At 39.3% G+C, this 17,323-nt stretch overlaps 1 protein-coding gene across 1 annotated transcript in view; it reads left to right on the top strand.

Moving 5' to 3' along the window:
* Nucleotides 1–1,125: 1,125 nt before the first annotated feature.
* Nucleotides 1,126–17,323, top strand: part of UNC13C (unc-13 homolog C) — a 579,627-nt gene continuing 563,429 nt past the window's right edge. The window contains exon 1 of the mRNA XM_080645235.1: nt 1,126–1,643. The gene's annotated coding sequence lies outside the window, so the exon portion shown is untranslated. The remainder of the gene's footprint in view (nt 1,644–17,323) is intronic.

The raw sequence follows: 17,323 nt of genomic DNA, 5'->3' as shown, positions 1-17,323 counted from the left end.
TAGTCAGTGGAATGTGTTTTGCCAAAAATGTCCTATCAGACTTAACTGTTCATTTTGCTGGCAGCTGTTATGTATTAAGTATTTAGGTAAAGTAGAGTCAATTCTAAATTCTTGTTCATCCTTTAATGTACAGGAAAATGCCATACAAATCTATGTGTATGCTTCTTGTCCTGTTTGGTCTCAGCTGATAGTTGACTGCTCCTCAGTTCTAAAAGGACCCTCCTATTAAAAGCAAAGACAAGTGAATTGAAGTAAGCCAGCAGACCAGATGCATCTAACAACCTACACAGTATTTCAGTACTTGAGCTTCGCAAAGTCTCTATTTTAAGACCCAGTATTTGTTTTGTTTGTTTCAACAGGAGGTTAAGAGGATAAAAAAAATGCTTTATTGATGGAAAGTGGGAGCTGTTACTCCCCTCACCTCTTCTACTCAGCAAAACTAAAAAAGAAAGCAAGCCCATTCAATTCCTAGCCAGCTCTTTAACGTGCTAACATCAAACGGTAGACATTATTTCCAAGTGAGAAGCAAAAGCTTTGCATCACTCTAAGTTTTCCACTATTTCCCACTTTGATTGTGTGTGTGTGTGTGTGTGTGTGTGTGTGCGTGTGTGTCTTTAATTCAGATAGTTGAGGAATCACCTTCAAATGGCTTTCCACACATTAGAAAGAAAAAAAGAAAGCCACCTGGGATGAAATATCAGCATCTCCTCTATGGAAACACCGGGTCCTGTTAGCTGTCTCTCCGTGGCTAATTGGGAATTATACCGTGTGTGCTTTTCATGATCGGAAGCACAACCAACTACACTTAGACAAGTCATTATTACATTACCCATGTTATCAAAGAGGCTGCAAACGCGGCCAGCAGACTGGGCCGTCAGAGTGTCTCCTAGGGTCATCACTCAGTAGTGATAAAGGGAAAATTAGGCTGAGAAAGCTCCCGCCTCCGGGCTTTTCCCCCCAGTGATGAGGTTACGCCCTGAACAGTTAGTTGTCAGTGCGGTGGTGACGGCCACACCTGGCAGCGGCCACAGTGCATCCTCCGTGAGCAAGGGCTGTGTCTCAGCCTGGAGAGCTGCTCTGTGCAGCAGCGGCGGCGGCGGCAGAGGGAGCCTCGGAGCTCTGGGCAGAGGAGGCCGGCGATCGCAGCGTCGGTGCTGCATTCCCCAAAGCATTGGCCGCGGCCGGCGCTCTGGGAACTTCCCCGCACGCACTCAGCCGCGCTGCTCCGCACCCTCAATTGTTGCCGAGCCTTGGCGCTCGGCAACAAAGCAGCTAATTTTTGCTTTCTTAGAGATAGGGATGAGAAATGAGCTGCCGGAGGAATTTGGCAATGAGGAGAGGGAAAGGCAGTTTCCTGCCAGCAGCTAAGTTGTGAAATTGCTTCGGTGGCTGCCCGGGGAGCAGGATAGCATTGAAAAAAACAGACACCGTTGCAGACCAAAGGCATGCCTGATTGCACTTGAGTCCGATCGCTGGGTCGCAGCCTCTGCTCCTGCTCTAACTCCTTGGGGCCGAATAAAGGGAAGGAGACTAGAAACACGAATCGCAAGTGGTATTCCTGAAAGGAAAACACATATACTCCAAAAGGAGGGGAGGAACAGCCTAGCTGGTGTGTACACTTTTTTTAAAGGCGAATCCCTCAGGTATGTTCTCTTTCCCCGGAATGCGCTGCCTTATCTGCATGTGATTTTTTGTGTGTTTGCCTTTTCTTGCTGATTTATTTCTTTTTTGTTAGCACTTTGAATCACAACCATGGGGTGCTACTAATGTAGCTGATGCATTTGTAAATGCTTAGTTGTCCTGTGTTTATAATAAGGATGGTTCTATTAAGGATCACGGACTTCTCAGTCATTGCTTTATTTTAAATGCAGAGTAATAAATGATTGCTTAGTTTCCGCTCAACTTTGGGGGGGGGGGGGATACCTGTTCAGGGGAAAACAGGGATGGGATAAAAGGCTGGGTTATTTCCTAATCTCGTGGGATTTGGGGGGAAAATTAGAGCCAAACAGAAAAAGAAAAGTTCAGGGCTTTTCAGAAGGGGTTAAAAGCCAAGATGTCATAGACTAGCTGTGTATCACCCAAGTGTTTTTCCAGCTCAGCATTGAGTCTGGAGCAAATTGAGCTTTTCCAGAGGTTCTGCATTTTGACCCCTCCATCAGTCCTTTAAGATGAAGATCCTGCAGATTTGCTTTCAAGAGATGAATTGCTTAAATTGTGAACTTGGCTCTGTTTTACAGTTGTTCTATGGTGCCGAAGGAGGCAGCCTAAAAAAAATCCCTTTGCTCCAACAGCTTGAATGAACCCTAACTTCTGCAATTACATCATCGATATACTTGTATAATAAAGAGAACGATATGGCAATAATAGTGATGTTGGCTGCCTTTAGGACCTAGGCTGAGATGACAAAGCTTAAAGTCAATTTTCCTTCTGAGGCTCTTAAAGAGAAAAAGGAAAGAGGTGGGTGGATAACACATAGAAATGAATTTTTAGAAATACTCTGCATTTCTTTAAAAAGCCAAGAAGATAAATTTGTCTCATTTTTTAATTAATAATAAATGTAGTACTTTTAACGCTATCTTTTACACTTCAATACATTATTTTCATAAAGTAGGTAAAATTGTTAATAAATTAAACATATATGTATTGAAATTAAGTGAGCTTTACAGGAGGGGAGAAACAAGAAGAGGGAAAGTTTGCTACATTTTTATATATGTCAAAATATTTTATAGATATCTTAAGTGTTTCACTAATACCAAGAGTCGATGCCAAAACTCTAGGACCCCGACTTTTAAATATTGTTGGACCAACTTGCTTATGATTTAAAAGCCCAACATGCGATAGAGGCAAATAAGATGTAATTATAATTTGTGCACACTGTAAAGTAAATCACCACCTTGCTCTTTTAAAATGAAAACCTTATTTTTGCCAAATGTTAGCTATCTGGAGCACTGAATTGGGCCATACAGCAATATCAGGAAATCGGTGGTTTACTATACATTACTATAACAACAACAATATCACAATTGTTGTAAGTAACTGCAAGCAGTTTTGGGGCCAGAAGAGTGGTTTGAAAGATGAACAGAGTCGAGTTTACATTCATTAGTAGGGTGTGGAAAACATTGTATATTTTTCTTCTCTGTTGACATCTTTTATGAGGAGGGCTTTAAGATCTGTAGATGAAAGACTATAGCAATGATACAACAGTACTTTTACTGAATCCATTAAATGATTGTTTTCAAACTAATAAATAAACTGGGCTAAGATTCTTTTAAAGAATATCTGAAACACTCATACACAAAGTTGCCTTTTCAAACCACAGTGGAATTCTGTTGAGAGTAATTTCAGTAGAATTGTGGACTTGGATTTAAAGGTTGATAAGCAGGTATGGGTTTCTTTTCCAGCATTTGATTATTTGTTGTTAGACTTCCATCATCAAAATTTGGAATTTTCTTCCAGAAATCGTCATCACCATGTGTTTAGACAAATCTATGCCTGGGTGAACTATGAAGTAAACGTGTTATATAGCTAAAATAATTCACTTTCCATGTGCTTATTATTAACAAAGTAAACTTTTTTTTCTAGGCCATCTAACACCTTTCTATGGTTGCTAGTCTTTAAACATGAAGCAATAAAATGCCGGGTGGGGCAAAAATAGCGTTACATTTATAGAGTGTGCAAAACATGTTATTCTTGTATTATTATTTATTAATCATTGTATTATTTTCCATATGAACAACTGTAAAACTACTTTTGCCCCACCCTATTTGTGATACATAGAACTACTTGCTTCAGAACCCATTAATCATTAAAAACAGATGACAACTGTGGTGATTCCTCTTGCAAAGACAAATTTGTGTGTGTGTATCAGTGTGTGTGTGTGTGTGTGTGTGTGTGTGTGATGTGTGTGTAAGGACCAGCTTAGAAGGGAATGTTCTGCATATCTTTGTTGATTTAGGGCAAATCTGTGATTTTGAATATCAGTACAATTTTGGCATTATGTATTTTTCCCAATGCTCCAGCCATTTTCATTTCTATTGACCCAATGCACATACCCTTTCTTGAGTTCTCTGAAGCATTATGCCACCTGTACATTATCTTCCAATTTCAATACTATCTGCTTCTTATTCATTATTTTATCTTATAGTTTTTACTACATAAAGTCTTTCTCTAGAATGTTTGAAAAATGGCAAACACCTTCTCACCTGTGGAAAATATTTCTGCTTTCCAGCTAGAAATTTTGGGAAATTTTAAATACATGCCAAATTTGTTTCCAAAATGCACTTTTAAAGAAAGAAGCCAATTTCTGACTCTATTATGGTTTATACCTAATGCTACCTTATTTGAAAACATACATTTAATTTAATATCACTCAAGCACTAATGGCAAATTTAAGGAATTAAATTTGTTGGTGCTTGTTGTTACAAATAATATCTGGATCTTAAGTTGTCTCTGCTTGAATGGTTAGGTTCTCATCCCCTTCCAGATTAACAAAAAGGTGGAGGGTTATTAATAGCTCTCAGTCTGTAGGTTTTGAGTATGCAGAAGACTAAGCACTCAGTTCCGTAGTCTCTATGGAGATAATGGGTGCTCCACTTGTAGTCTTTTGAGGCAAAGTTAGGAGGACAGATGTTATTGTGACCTCTAGACCAAAAGTCCTCCAGAGGAGAAGTAGAAATGAAGACACAAAATCATTTCCCTTTCTCTTGTGAAAATGGTTGTGATCCAAGGGACATAAATCTTTCCTATCTTTTGCATATCCTAGTTATAGTGTACAGTTTGAACTCAGCATATAGAAATTATTATAACCTTGATACAGGAAAATATTTTCTTCTTCTTACATAGGATATTAAAAATATTATGTGAAAATAAATCCTGGTTAGCAAGATAGAAATTCAACATTATAAATTGTACTCAGAGTTTTCCAGTATAAAAAAAAAGTAATCAGAGAAGTAATCAAATGTTTTCTTATCTTTCTTAGACTTTTACAACCTCACCTTTAGCCTATCTCTATTCCCAACAGCCAGTCTCCAGTGGCCCAGCTCCTATGTTACAGGTGAAACATACTTTGTTTCTGAGCATTCTGGATCTTGAGAATCTGGGTGCAATGTGTTTGTGTGTTTTTTATAGACAAAAACTGTTTTGAGTGAAAATATTTTGCTTCATGTATTTTATAAGTTGAAATGACTTATTCTAGTAGTTACTCTTTCAGGCATATTGAACCTGAGGGAAAAGAAAGAAAAAGAAAAAGAAATAACTATCAGACAGGATGACTATTTCTGTCTTACCAGTTGTAAGAACCGATGGGGTAGTAGGCAGGATCATTGAGGCATGTTTCTGAGAGAGGGATGCTGCTGATCTGATCATAGAAAATCTGGAGAAAGAATGGATGTGATTTGAATTATATCATTGTTAAGTGGCACATAGCTGAGAAAAACCTAAGCAATTCCTTTGTCTATCAATGAGAACTATTTAGTCAAAACTGCCAATGAAATAATATAGAGAATTAATGCACACACTCCAAAAGGAGTCCAGTGTTTTTTGCTATCTAGTAGAAAATCACTGGAATTAGTCCAATACTGGCTCTGTCTCCAACTGGCTGCATGAACGTGGGTTGTCACTTTCTAAGCATTGGTTTTCTCATCTGTAAAAGGATACTATTTGATGATCATAAAAAGCCCTTGTAGTTTTCAGACTCAGAAATTCTATAAAATCTACAGGATGCAGACTCTATAGGGTTGACTCAATTTGAAATGTCACTATAGAATTGCTTGACTCTGATTTGCTTCTCCCAAGGCTAGTGGTTTGTAAATATCATTGATTGAGATGCCTGAGATGCTGGAGAAAAATTATTAATCATTTTGTAAATTTTCATAAATTTGTCAACTTGTTTTCCTTTGCACAACTAGGCAATAATAAGTATTGACTGAATAATATTTCATTTTAACTGCATATTTTGTATAAGGCCCTGTATTTGTGGGTCATAAAACATTTGCTGCACTTTGATAGATGTTGAAATGCTGCCATTTAGTTACAAGAAACAAATGGTATTTAGGTACTTAGCCACTCACTTTATTAGTCATTCAATAGAATCATTTTAAGAAATATTTTAACTCATTTTTAGAGAGAGAGGGAGAAACACTGATGGGAGAGCAAAGCCTCTATCAGCTGCCTCCTGAATGCCCCCTCCTGGGCATTGAACCCACAACCAGGGCATGTGCCTTGACCTGGAATCGAACCATAACCTCCTGGTACATGGGTTGATGCTCAACTACTGAGCCACACTGGCTGGGCAAAAACAGCTTTTTTAAAAAAACAGCAAATGATAAAACATAGCTCTTGATAAATAAACACAACAAATTACAATAACTACATACATCAATTGCTGTCTTTCTCCATTTAGCCCTGAATTGGAGCATTCTCTTGCTACTCTCTGTCTACTCTCAGTTTCCCCCAAACAGCCCTTTTTTTTCTGATTTCCTCCGTCCCTTAGTCTCTGTAGTCATCCTTACTGTCTTATGACCCCTACTCAATTATCTACCAAATCTTGTTTCCTCTTTTATACATCTTTTCCAGCCATGCCTTCTTTCCTACTCCTACTGGCACCACCTTGGTTCAAGTTCTTATTACTTTATGACTGGAGTACTGCTCTAACCTTCCAACTGTTATCTGTTATGAGCTTCTCCTCTAAGCATCTGTTCTGCATACTACTGCCCGACCCATTGTCCTAAAATGCTTTAATCATGGCACATGTCACTCCCTGCTCAAAAACTTTCAAGGATACCACATTGTATATGAAATAAATCCAAATCTACTTTGTGTGGCAAAAAACACCTTTTATAGCCAGATCCCAGACTGCCTTTTTAGCTTGCTCTTACTCTAGTTCTTTATCCACTCTCTGCTCCAATCAAACAATTCTTCACAATTTCCAAATCCTGAAATTTTATGCAATTCTATAATATCAAATTATCTGCACAAATTATTCATTTACTGATATATTATATACTTTCTTGTGAGATTTCTCCTTTTATCTTGACCTATAGTTTAAACCTTTACTGTTGTAACTTTAAAAAATTCCTAGCAAGATTACAAACCCATTAAGTACAGTATCTGTGTAAACTTTGTCAAGTTACTTAAAATTGCTTTATCTTCTCAACTATAAAATAGCATTGCTTCACAGTTTTCATGAGCATTAAATTAAATAATATAGATTAAGTGCCCAAAGAATGCTGCCTGTTATTAATTATAGAAGGTGGGTGCTCAATAAATTTGTTTACTTCTATATATAATTTGAATTCTATAATATCAGTCATTAGATGAAAAGACTAGTAAAGGAAGGAGAGAGACTGGTACAGAATAGGAAATAATAAAAAGAAAAACAAGAGAGGAAAAGTCAAACATCTACTGAAAGGCAAAAGAAGTGTAGTTTCAAGATGGGTAGAAGACGAACAATAGAGGGGAACAGCCTGCCTGCCTTTAGGACAAAACCATATCACTATAGATCTATGTCAGTTTGCAGTGGCGTTTGTCTTCCTGTTCTTGATCAGGGGTTTTGAGACTATGTACTATCTTATCAATTTGGTGTTTCTAGAAAAAATACTTCCTTCACTAGCTCTGTGTCCATAGCCTTCCTCACTTTCTTTGATCTAAATCTTCCCCTTTTAACTTTAGCTGATAGTCTAGAACAGGGGTGGGCAAACTTTTTGACTCGAGGGCCACAATGGGTTCTTAAACTGGACCGGAGGGCCGGAACAAAAGCATGGATGGAGTGTTTGTGTGAACTAATATAAATTCAAAGTAAAGGAGCGGAGGGGAGAGCAAGAGAACCCTCCGCGCTTTCGGCTCCGCGGGCCGGATAGAACAGCTGAACAGGCCGGATCTGGCCCGCGGGCCGTAGTTTGCCCACGGCTGGTCTAGAATGTGGTTTACCTCTCTTCTATTTAGTCCTGAAGCATATCCAACTTGTGTCCACATTATTGGTTTTTATCATCCTGGCTCCTGCTTTATTGCATCTAGCACCCAATAAAGTCAGCAATAGCCACAGTTGTGGAAAGAAATCCAGAGCATCACCCATGGTCTTTTGTAGTTTCCTAGAAGTAATTCTTAGTGTATCTGCTTATCCTATATAATAAAACCCTAATATGCAAATCAACCTAATGGTGGAATGACTGGTTGCTATGATTCCCACTGACCACCAGGGGGCAGAGGCTCAACACAGGAATTGCCCCCTGGTGGTCAGTGCACTCCCACTGGGGGAGCACTGCTCAGCCAGAAGCCAGGCTTATGGTTGGCGAGCACAGCGGCAGTGGCGGGAGCCTCTCCTGCCTACGCTGCAGGTGGGTGATAAAGAGCGAGGGGTCCTGGACTGCAAGAGTAATGTCCGCCTGCCGGCTTAGGCCCACTCCCTGCAGAGTGTGGGCCTAAGCCGGCAAGCGGACATCCCCCAAGGGGTCCCGGACTGTGAAAGGGTGCAGGCCAGGCTGAGGGACCTCCCCCAGTGCACAAAATTTCATGCACCGGGCCTCTAGTTCTCAGGTAAGAGGCAGTGTGGCTGATTATATAGGTGTTTTCACCTGCAATTTTTCCAACTGGAGGAAAATTTTCCAAATAGGGTGAATGAGGAGTCTAAGCAAAATCTCCCCTAAGTTTCTTGGTTAAGCTTGAAGTCTCTAAATTCCTGAATAATGATGTTAAGAGGAGGGAATGTCCATTAGTTGGGACAATATAGATCAACTCTAGAATCTATTGAGAGAAAACTTGAGCTTGGCCTTTAAGTTTTTCTGTGAGTGTCTAGATTTTATATTACCTTCCTCTTAAGACACTTGAAACTATAAGACTTCATTAATTTCTCTCATAGCTGCCTCCAGTTGTCTGCCCTTTAGGCCCTACCCACAAAATATTACTTACTGATTGTTGTGTATGGAATATAAAGCTTCCTTCCATGAGAATGGAGAAGATGTTTCTTAGAATGCAAAAAATTAAAAAAGTCCATCAGATGTGACACAAGTTTCAAGTCTCAAATTTAATTACAATTGTGAAAATTATAGAAGCACCAAAAAAGTAATTGTCAAAGTACTTATAGTTTCTGAATGTCTGTTTTTCAATTATTTCTCAGTTAATGCATGTTTTATTGTGAACCCAATCTCTTAGTCCAGTTATCTAAAACTCCTATCGGACAGATGATTTATTGCACTGCTTAATACCAGATAAAAATATACCACAAAGTAAAGCCTATTCATATTTTAATGCAAAACATTTGTTACTATATGTCTGTGAATATTAATGAGTGGTAAAACCAATCAATGTGAAATCTAATGGAGAGATACTGTGAACTCCTATTTATCAAGAATTCAAAAATTCTTAAACAGTTAACTAATTTGTGGCAATAACTTTCACAATAGATATTTATGGGCGATGATACTACTTACAGATTAAGTTAAGATGCCATTTTCTATCTGTACTATTGTATAATATCATTATATTCATTATGATGGCACGGCAGATTCTCAAGGTTTCCGTTTAGTGCTTTCTACATTATAAACTATTAAATTATGTTTAGTATAATTGGCCATTATTCACTACTTTCTAATTATTTGAAATTGATAAGTAGGTATTTTAGAGAAATGGGTGTCTTTTATTTAGTAAAATAACCATGTTAGTGATGAGGGATGGCTGCCTGGGTAATTAGAATTCTATTGATTTGGTATGGGAGTTAGTATAAATGACCTTTTGAAAGTAAGTTAACTTCTATATGGATTGATTATTAGCCCTGAAATATTCTGACCCAAGATCACAGCCCTGGATCCCAACACATAATTTTGCAAGGGGAAAACAATTGGTCATAAAGAGAAATAGAACAGCAAGTACTGTTTTGCAAAATCCATCTCTTTTTCCAGAAAAGAAATTCAAAGACAGCATCTAATGAAAGAAAACTAGAGCATCAAGTCTATGCTTGAAAGAAAGTACACTTTTTATATTTCTGAGTACTAGCACGTTTATCTGAATTACATTTTGCTTAGATTACTATTGACATTAGTCTGAGGGTCTAGAGGACTCAGCAGGTGACTATAGAAGAGGGTGGGGCAGGAGTGTCATTGAAACATGTCCACAAAATTTACATTTCAGAAATCCCAGCACACCAAGGTGACTGTGTTTACATTTTCTACTTGGCTGTATGCCTTAGGCTACCTGAGGGACATCTCTTGCTCCTCCTTTCTGATGGAGAGGTGTATGTCCTGCCTCTTGAGCTGCTGCCTTTGTCCTAATTAGACCAGCTAGAAAACACTTGGAGTCCAAGGGATTCCTTCTGGGTTAATTACAGGACTGTGAGCAGCTTTGCAGGAGAAGTAAAGCAAGTTCAATTTCAGACAAGATGTGTCTGTGTGCTTTAATGTGTGATGACCTGTGCAGAGGCCAAAAGGCTGGGCTTTTCTGCTGCCTCTCTCTTCCACCATCTAGTCTGCTCTGAATTTCCAGTGCCTGTACCTGTCTTCTCTTCACTAGATTGTGAGCTTCTTGAGGGTAAGGCTGTGCCATTGTTCTCTGTACTGCAAAACTGGTAGTTTATTACTTGCAGAGTAAGAAATAACAACAAAAACAAAAAGCAAAACCTCTGGAGAATGAAAATGCTTCTGATGGGATACACAAAACAGTTTCCTGTGTTTGACATTATTAGTAACAAAAGATAGTGCTTAAAAGAGTTTTTCTTCATGTTTTAAGGGAAAAGAGTGACATAGATTATGATGATTGGCCAGAGAGAATATTTCAGGCAGAGGAAATGCTTGTGGGTAAAAGGAAATAACCAGTTTTTGTGAGTGGAGAACAATAAACTGGTTTTGCAGATGTTTAAGATGACTTTGGGTACTTCGCTAGGCTCAACAAAAGAAAAGTGAAAATGACTAAAAAGAGGACCTGCCATCAAAAGCTTTTATATTTATTGGGGGAGAAAAACATGAACACAAATTATTATAAAAAAAGTAAATTACAGGAGGGGGGTTTGCCAAAATAGTGAATGTGGACTAAATATGAACTACAAATGAAAGGAATGAATTATAAGATTCAGATTGCTACAGTGGTAGTCTGGTGAGGAGGCAATAAAAGTACATTTTTTTTCATGCAAAGAGGTAAAGAGATGTCTTGGGTTAGAGAAGAGACTATGTGGTGAGGATTAGGGCTGTTGGTGGGTCTGAAATGCATGGAATAGGCACCAAAGAGTCACTTTTTGGTGGAAATGGTTAGAAAGAAAATATTCTTATTTATTGAAATATCTTGTTTAAAAAACTCTTCCTATTCATTCTGATCTTACAGATGGAAGAGAATATTGCTATTTCTGGTTTGTTTATTTGTTTTTGAGACTATTGATGTTTTGTTCACCATTGTATTCTCCCACACTTAGTGCAGGTAACAACACTTAGCTGGTGATCAATAAATATTTGTTGGGGGAATGAGTAAAGTGCTGATGTCTCCATAATATAATTATTTAAAAAACTTTTGAATTTAAATCTAAATTTTTAATTCGCTTGATTTTTCTTGAATATATCTTTCACTTCTTTATTATTAACCTATTCTGTGGAGAACACCATGAAGATATGAGGATTAGAAAGAATTGTCTTTCAAAGGAGGGGCTCATAACTTTATGAGGGAGAGAAGCCAGACACAGATGTCATGCTTGGTCTGAATAAAACATAGAGCAAATTGAGCTCTTTTCCTACTGCCAGCATATTGTTTAATATTTTGGAATTTGTTAGATAAATAGCTCCCCTTCAAACTGTGATTACATGTTTCTCATCTGAACATTATGGCTCAATTTGCATTTATCAATGAAGGCAGGGTTATGCAACCTCAATTACAATCTTGGAAAACTGTCAACAAATTCTGATTAATAAGTACTACGTAATTGTTGAGAAAACTAGCAGTCTTTCTTGGTTTCTTCCTAAAATAATAAAATTCAGGGATAAAAATGGAAACAAATAGTATTTAGTATAAACAATTCCCAAACATACCAAAAATCATTAAGTGAGACAGAAAAAGTGACCAAAGAGCAGACCAGGTTGTTGGGAACCATATTTATTTACTTCACAAACTTTGTATTTTAGGGCAAGGCATTCTGTACTTCGCAGCTCCTAGGCTCATACCAACCGACTGAAAGCTCCATTGGATGGCTAGAAAAATGCTTGATTATTTTAAATTCCATATTTGAGTACAGCTGGAAGATGGAGAATCTGCCTTGGAAATGAAATTTCTAATAAAGATTCAGCAAGAATGATTTCTCAAGTTCTGTACAAAAGAGGGTCTTTTCAGTAGAAGATTTACTACATTTTATTTCCCATATTCAATAGTATACTTAAGTGGATAATCAGGCAGTTTAAATTCAAAGTATGTTCTCTCTGACATATGTATGCATTTTTCCCCCATTTTGCAGGTTACCTGTATAATTAGTGATGCAAGGTGAAGTCTTTGGAGTTTCATATCCTGCATTCAGATATAGATATTACCACTTCCTAGAACCGTGGTGTTAGGCAAGGTGCTTACTTGTGCCAGGCCACAATATTTTCCTCTCTGACAGGAATATTATAGTAAATTTTTAGAGGAACAAAGCAAGCAAAAATTAAATGGCAACTATAATTTTTCTTTGTTAACCATTAGCTGTCTCTGCTACTTGTGATATATTGTGAAAAAAGGTTATATATTGTATAGATCTGGAGTTACATAGCCTGAAAGTCAAAACTAGAGCATATTCAAAGACAGTATGGAAAAGCTGTGAGCTGGTATTTGTGGCAATCCAGAAACCAAGACCACCTTCAGTTGAGGGCCATTCCCAGAGGTGAACTCTGGATTGAGTACCTTGGTCCTGAAGGCATCACACCTTGACATCCACAAGTCTGCCCTGTATGCCACTCAAACCCATTTGTTTTCTGTGGCAAGTTAAGGCCATCTGGAATAGTTGGCTGGTCTCTTACATGAAGAAGGTAATTGGCCAGGAACTAGACCCCTTGTAATTGTAGCTGCTCTCTAGACCACAACACATCATCTCCCTGCTAGACCTCCCATTTCAGGTATCCATGGGGTGACCAAGATTATCATTCCTGAATGAGCCCCTATAGTGTAAGTTCAGTCCTACATTCTCCTAATAATCAGAGTCAGTTTCTCCTGCTGTAAGTCTAAAGTGACCAGATGACAAGTCTATCTTAAGGTTTCATGATACTTTCATTATGTATCTTCATAGAAGCAGTTCCCCCCACGGAAACCAGGAGCTCACTGCCACACATCCACTACTGTGAAAGAGTTCCCTTGGTCTAAGATGAAATTATGTGGGTAGGGAAGGCAAATTTATATCTGGAATTGTGTTGGTCCAGTTAAAATGAAGTACTGCCCTTTCCAGAGTAAAAGTTCAATGTAATCAATTGCTACATGTAATCAAGTGGCTTGTAGATTTTCTTGAAAGATGTTGTTGTATTAAGTGTTCAGCATTGGTCTCTGTTGCTGTCAGGTTGGCCATTCAGCAGTAGCTGTGCCTCGATCAGCTGTGGTGAATAGGAGCCCATGCATACTCCCCATCTCAACCACAATTAGTCAGTCTATTCTGTTTACTTGGTTATTTATTGCTACTTCCTTGTGGATACTTTCTGGTGAGCCTCAATATGCAAACAGAAAGTTTCACATTTTGCGCCCTTTCCCTTAAAAGCCATCCACCTGCTTCTTCTCTAGCTCTCTTAGATGCTGATTTTCCAATTTTTCTTTTTATGGGCTCCTGATAGGTTAGACAAGCAATTCACCGTTGTTCATGAGTCCACACGCATTCTTACCATGGGCCACTTCTCTTTCCACACAAGTGCATGCCCAGATAACCTGCCTTAAATTGGGAGGATTTTACTTCACTGCTGTGTTTCAGTGACATGTTGAGTGGGACTGTGTATCATAGTCCATTTTCATGTACTCTCACATATTGAGACACCCACATACTGAGATAAGTTGTCCAGACTCTAAATCACTAAGTTTAGACTTCTTCCTTCTTCCCTTAGCTGTTTATAAGGGATATATTTGACTCCCCCAAAACCTAGTTGTTCTCCAGGACTCCCTGCAGATACCAAAGTCTGCGGATACTCAAGTCCTCTAAGTAAAATGGCATAATGCATGCCATAAGCCTTCCACATTCATAATATCCCAACCATGAATCCAGAACAGTACAAGTATTTATTGAAAAATATTCTCATATAGGTGGACCCACACAGTTCAAACCTGAGTTGTTCAGTTGTTCAAAGATCAACTGTACATTCTCTCTCTCTCTCTCTCTCTCTCTCTCTCTCTCTCTCTTTCTCCTACCTTTGTGTGTATATGTCTCTCTCTCTCTCTCTCTCTCTCCTACCTTTGTGTGTGTATGTCTCTCTCTCTCATACACACACACACACATTCACACACTGACGGAGAGACACTGCTGCAATTGTAATGGATGACAAAGGTCTAGGCCAGTGGTGGGCAAACTCATTAGTCAACAGAGCCAAATATCAACAGTACAACGATTGAAATTTCTTTTGAGAGCCAAATTTTTTAAACTTAAACTTCTTCTAATGCCACTTCTTCAAAATAGACTTGCCCAGGCCATGGTATTTTGTGGAAGAGCTACACTCACAGGGCCAAAGAGCCACATGTGGCTCGTGAGCCGCGGTTTGCCGACCACTGGTCTAGGCCACATCCTCATGCAGCTTACCTGTGCCCTGTGACCCTGTTCATGCCTGATAGTCCCAGCTATTCCATTTCCATTGTACAGCGGATTGCTATTGGGTTTGCCCAATGTCAGTATTTGATGGGTTGGACAGAACTCAACTCAAGATAGATAGTTTTGGCTGCATGGTTAATGGCTGCCACATATTCAAATCCAATTGCAGTCTGAGAAATATTTTTTTGAATAGATACTAGGTTTCCACTTCAGATGGCATATACTCTATCCAAAAAACAGGGGTCAACATTTGATTCCCCTATTGTAGCTCACCATAAATTCCACAAGGTGACTTTCTTACCACAGATATCTCTGTTCACAGAGTGTGAACTATATCAGCCTTTTGGATCACCAGCATATAGGTCAGAATAGCATTCTCACATATGGAGTATATGATTTCCGAACTTGAAAAGGAAACCGCACTTTGGATGTGAGAGGCAATGATTTACTTTTTACTTTGGAGATGATATTGAGGTATTTTCTAGACTACTTCACCCTAAAAAGCTGGCTTTAAGTTGCCTCATTGTTGCCACATCCTGGTAATTGTACCCAGCTTTTTTTCTGATAGTTACATACTACCTAACCTCAGTTGTTTTGGTATCCTATTATTTCCATTGTTATTAGAGCCTGGCTCTAAAGCATCTCTGACTTATAGAGGATAGTCACCACTGAGATGCTCAATGATGTCACGGAGAAACTTACCATTACTTATCACATTGGTAAATGATATGTCCTTTCATGGAACATTTTCAGCTGGTGAGTTTTATGGTTTTATGTAGTATATCCACTCTATCACAACTATACTTCTCTGAGACTTATGATATCTTTCTCTGTTATTTGCCAAACTATTTCTACTAAGTGCAGGCCATTGTTTTTTCCAAGCTTCAAAGAACCAACATAGCTTTGTGTTAATAGTGTCTTCCATGGTCCTTGTCAGGTGTTAAATTCAATATCATAGGAGAGTGCTTCCATAGCAATAAATTCTTCCCTAATTAAGTTTATATACTTCCCCATTGATCTAGCATCCACAGAATTCAGTTCATAAGTACTTTCTTAGTTCCTGTTGGTGGGATCCTATAGTTTCTTCAACATATAGTCTCTTTCCTCCCTTAACAGACCGTACATTTACTCAGCTACATTATGTTGTGACTTTGCTCTTATTATTGTTCTTGAGGCCCATGGGGATGTTTGTGGTAGATCTTGATGGAGGATGCACAGCTTTTCTTACAAGTCAGAGACTTCTGTATTGTCTTCAAATGAGGGTAGTGTACTAATCACTAAAAGGGAGAAGCAAGTCACTTTTGCAGTCTGGGATTCAGGGAAGCTGACGATTCAAGAGTTCTAAATGATTCTGGCCAGCATGGCTCAGTGGCAGAGCATCGACTTATAAACCAGGAGGTCACAGTTTGATTTCAGTCAAGGCACATGCCAGGGTTGTGGGCTCAATCCCCAATGTGGGGCATGCAAAGGCAGCCAATCAATGATTCTCTCTCATCATTGATGTTTCTATTTCTCTCTCCTTCTCCCTTCCTCTCTTAAATCAATAAAAATATATTTTAAAAAAAGTTCTAAGTGAATTAACCCACATGTCCTCATCCCATAACTCACAGTCCTATTTTTTCCCTATTAAGGCCTGAACTTGGCATAGCCATTGTACCTACATTGAGGAATCTTCTCTGGAGCTTTGCCTCTCTTATAATTAACTAGAGGCCCGGTACACAAAATTTGTGCATGGGGTGGGGCATGTGTGTCCCTCAGCCCAGCCTGCACCCTCTTCAATCTGGGACCCCTCTCACAATCAAGGATGGCTGGCTCCCAACTACTCACCTGCCTGCCTGCCTGATTGCCCCTAAATGCTTCTGCCTGCCAGCTGATCACCCCCTAACCACTCCCCTGCCAGCCTGATCGATGCCTAACTGCTCCCCTGCTGGCCTGATTGCCCCTAACTCCCCTCCCCTGCAGGCCTGGTTGCCCCCAACTGCCCTCTCCTGCTGGCCTGGTCACCCCTAACTGCCCTCCCCTGCTGGCCTGGTCACTACCAACTGCCCTTCTCTGCAGGCCTAATCCCCCCCAACTCCCCTCCCCTGCAGCCCTGGTTGCCCCTAACTGCCCTCCTCTGCCAGCCCGGTCACCCCTAATTCCCCTCCCCTGCTGGCCTGATTGCCCACAACTGCCCTCCCCTCCTGGCCATCTTGTGGCAGCCATCTTGTGTCCACATGGGGGCAGCCATCTTTGACCACATGGGGGCGGCCACCTTGTGTGTTGGAGTGATGGTCAATTTGCACATTACCTCTTTATTATATAGGATTCCTGGGGCTGGTGCTCAGCTTTTCCTGCATTTGTTGCAAAAGGTGAGAATTTATTTAGCTGATGACATGGCTTTCTAATTGTCTTTACACTAAGCCATAAATTGGTGATTCATCACTCTTAGCCTTTTGTTCTTAGTCTTTTGTTGTCTTTGTTTATTACATCAAAAGATTCCAGAAACAGCTATTCTATTCCAAAATGCTAATCACTTCCTCTCCTCAACCTATCAAATAACATGGGACATTGTATGCATGAATTCATTCCCTTACACTGGTATCCCTCCCAGTCTATCAGTAGTGCATA

The sequence above is a fragment of the Plecotus auritus genome (genome assembly GCF_963455305.1).
Source record: "Plecotus auritus genome assembly, chromosome: 1".
NCBI classification, from domain to species: domain Eukaryota; kingdom Metazoa; phylum Chordata; class Mammalia; order Chiroptera; family Vespertilionidae; genus Plecotus; species Plecotus auritus.
This window is presented reverse-complemented; position numbering and strand designations above follow the sequence as displayed.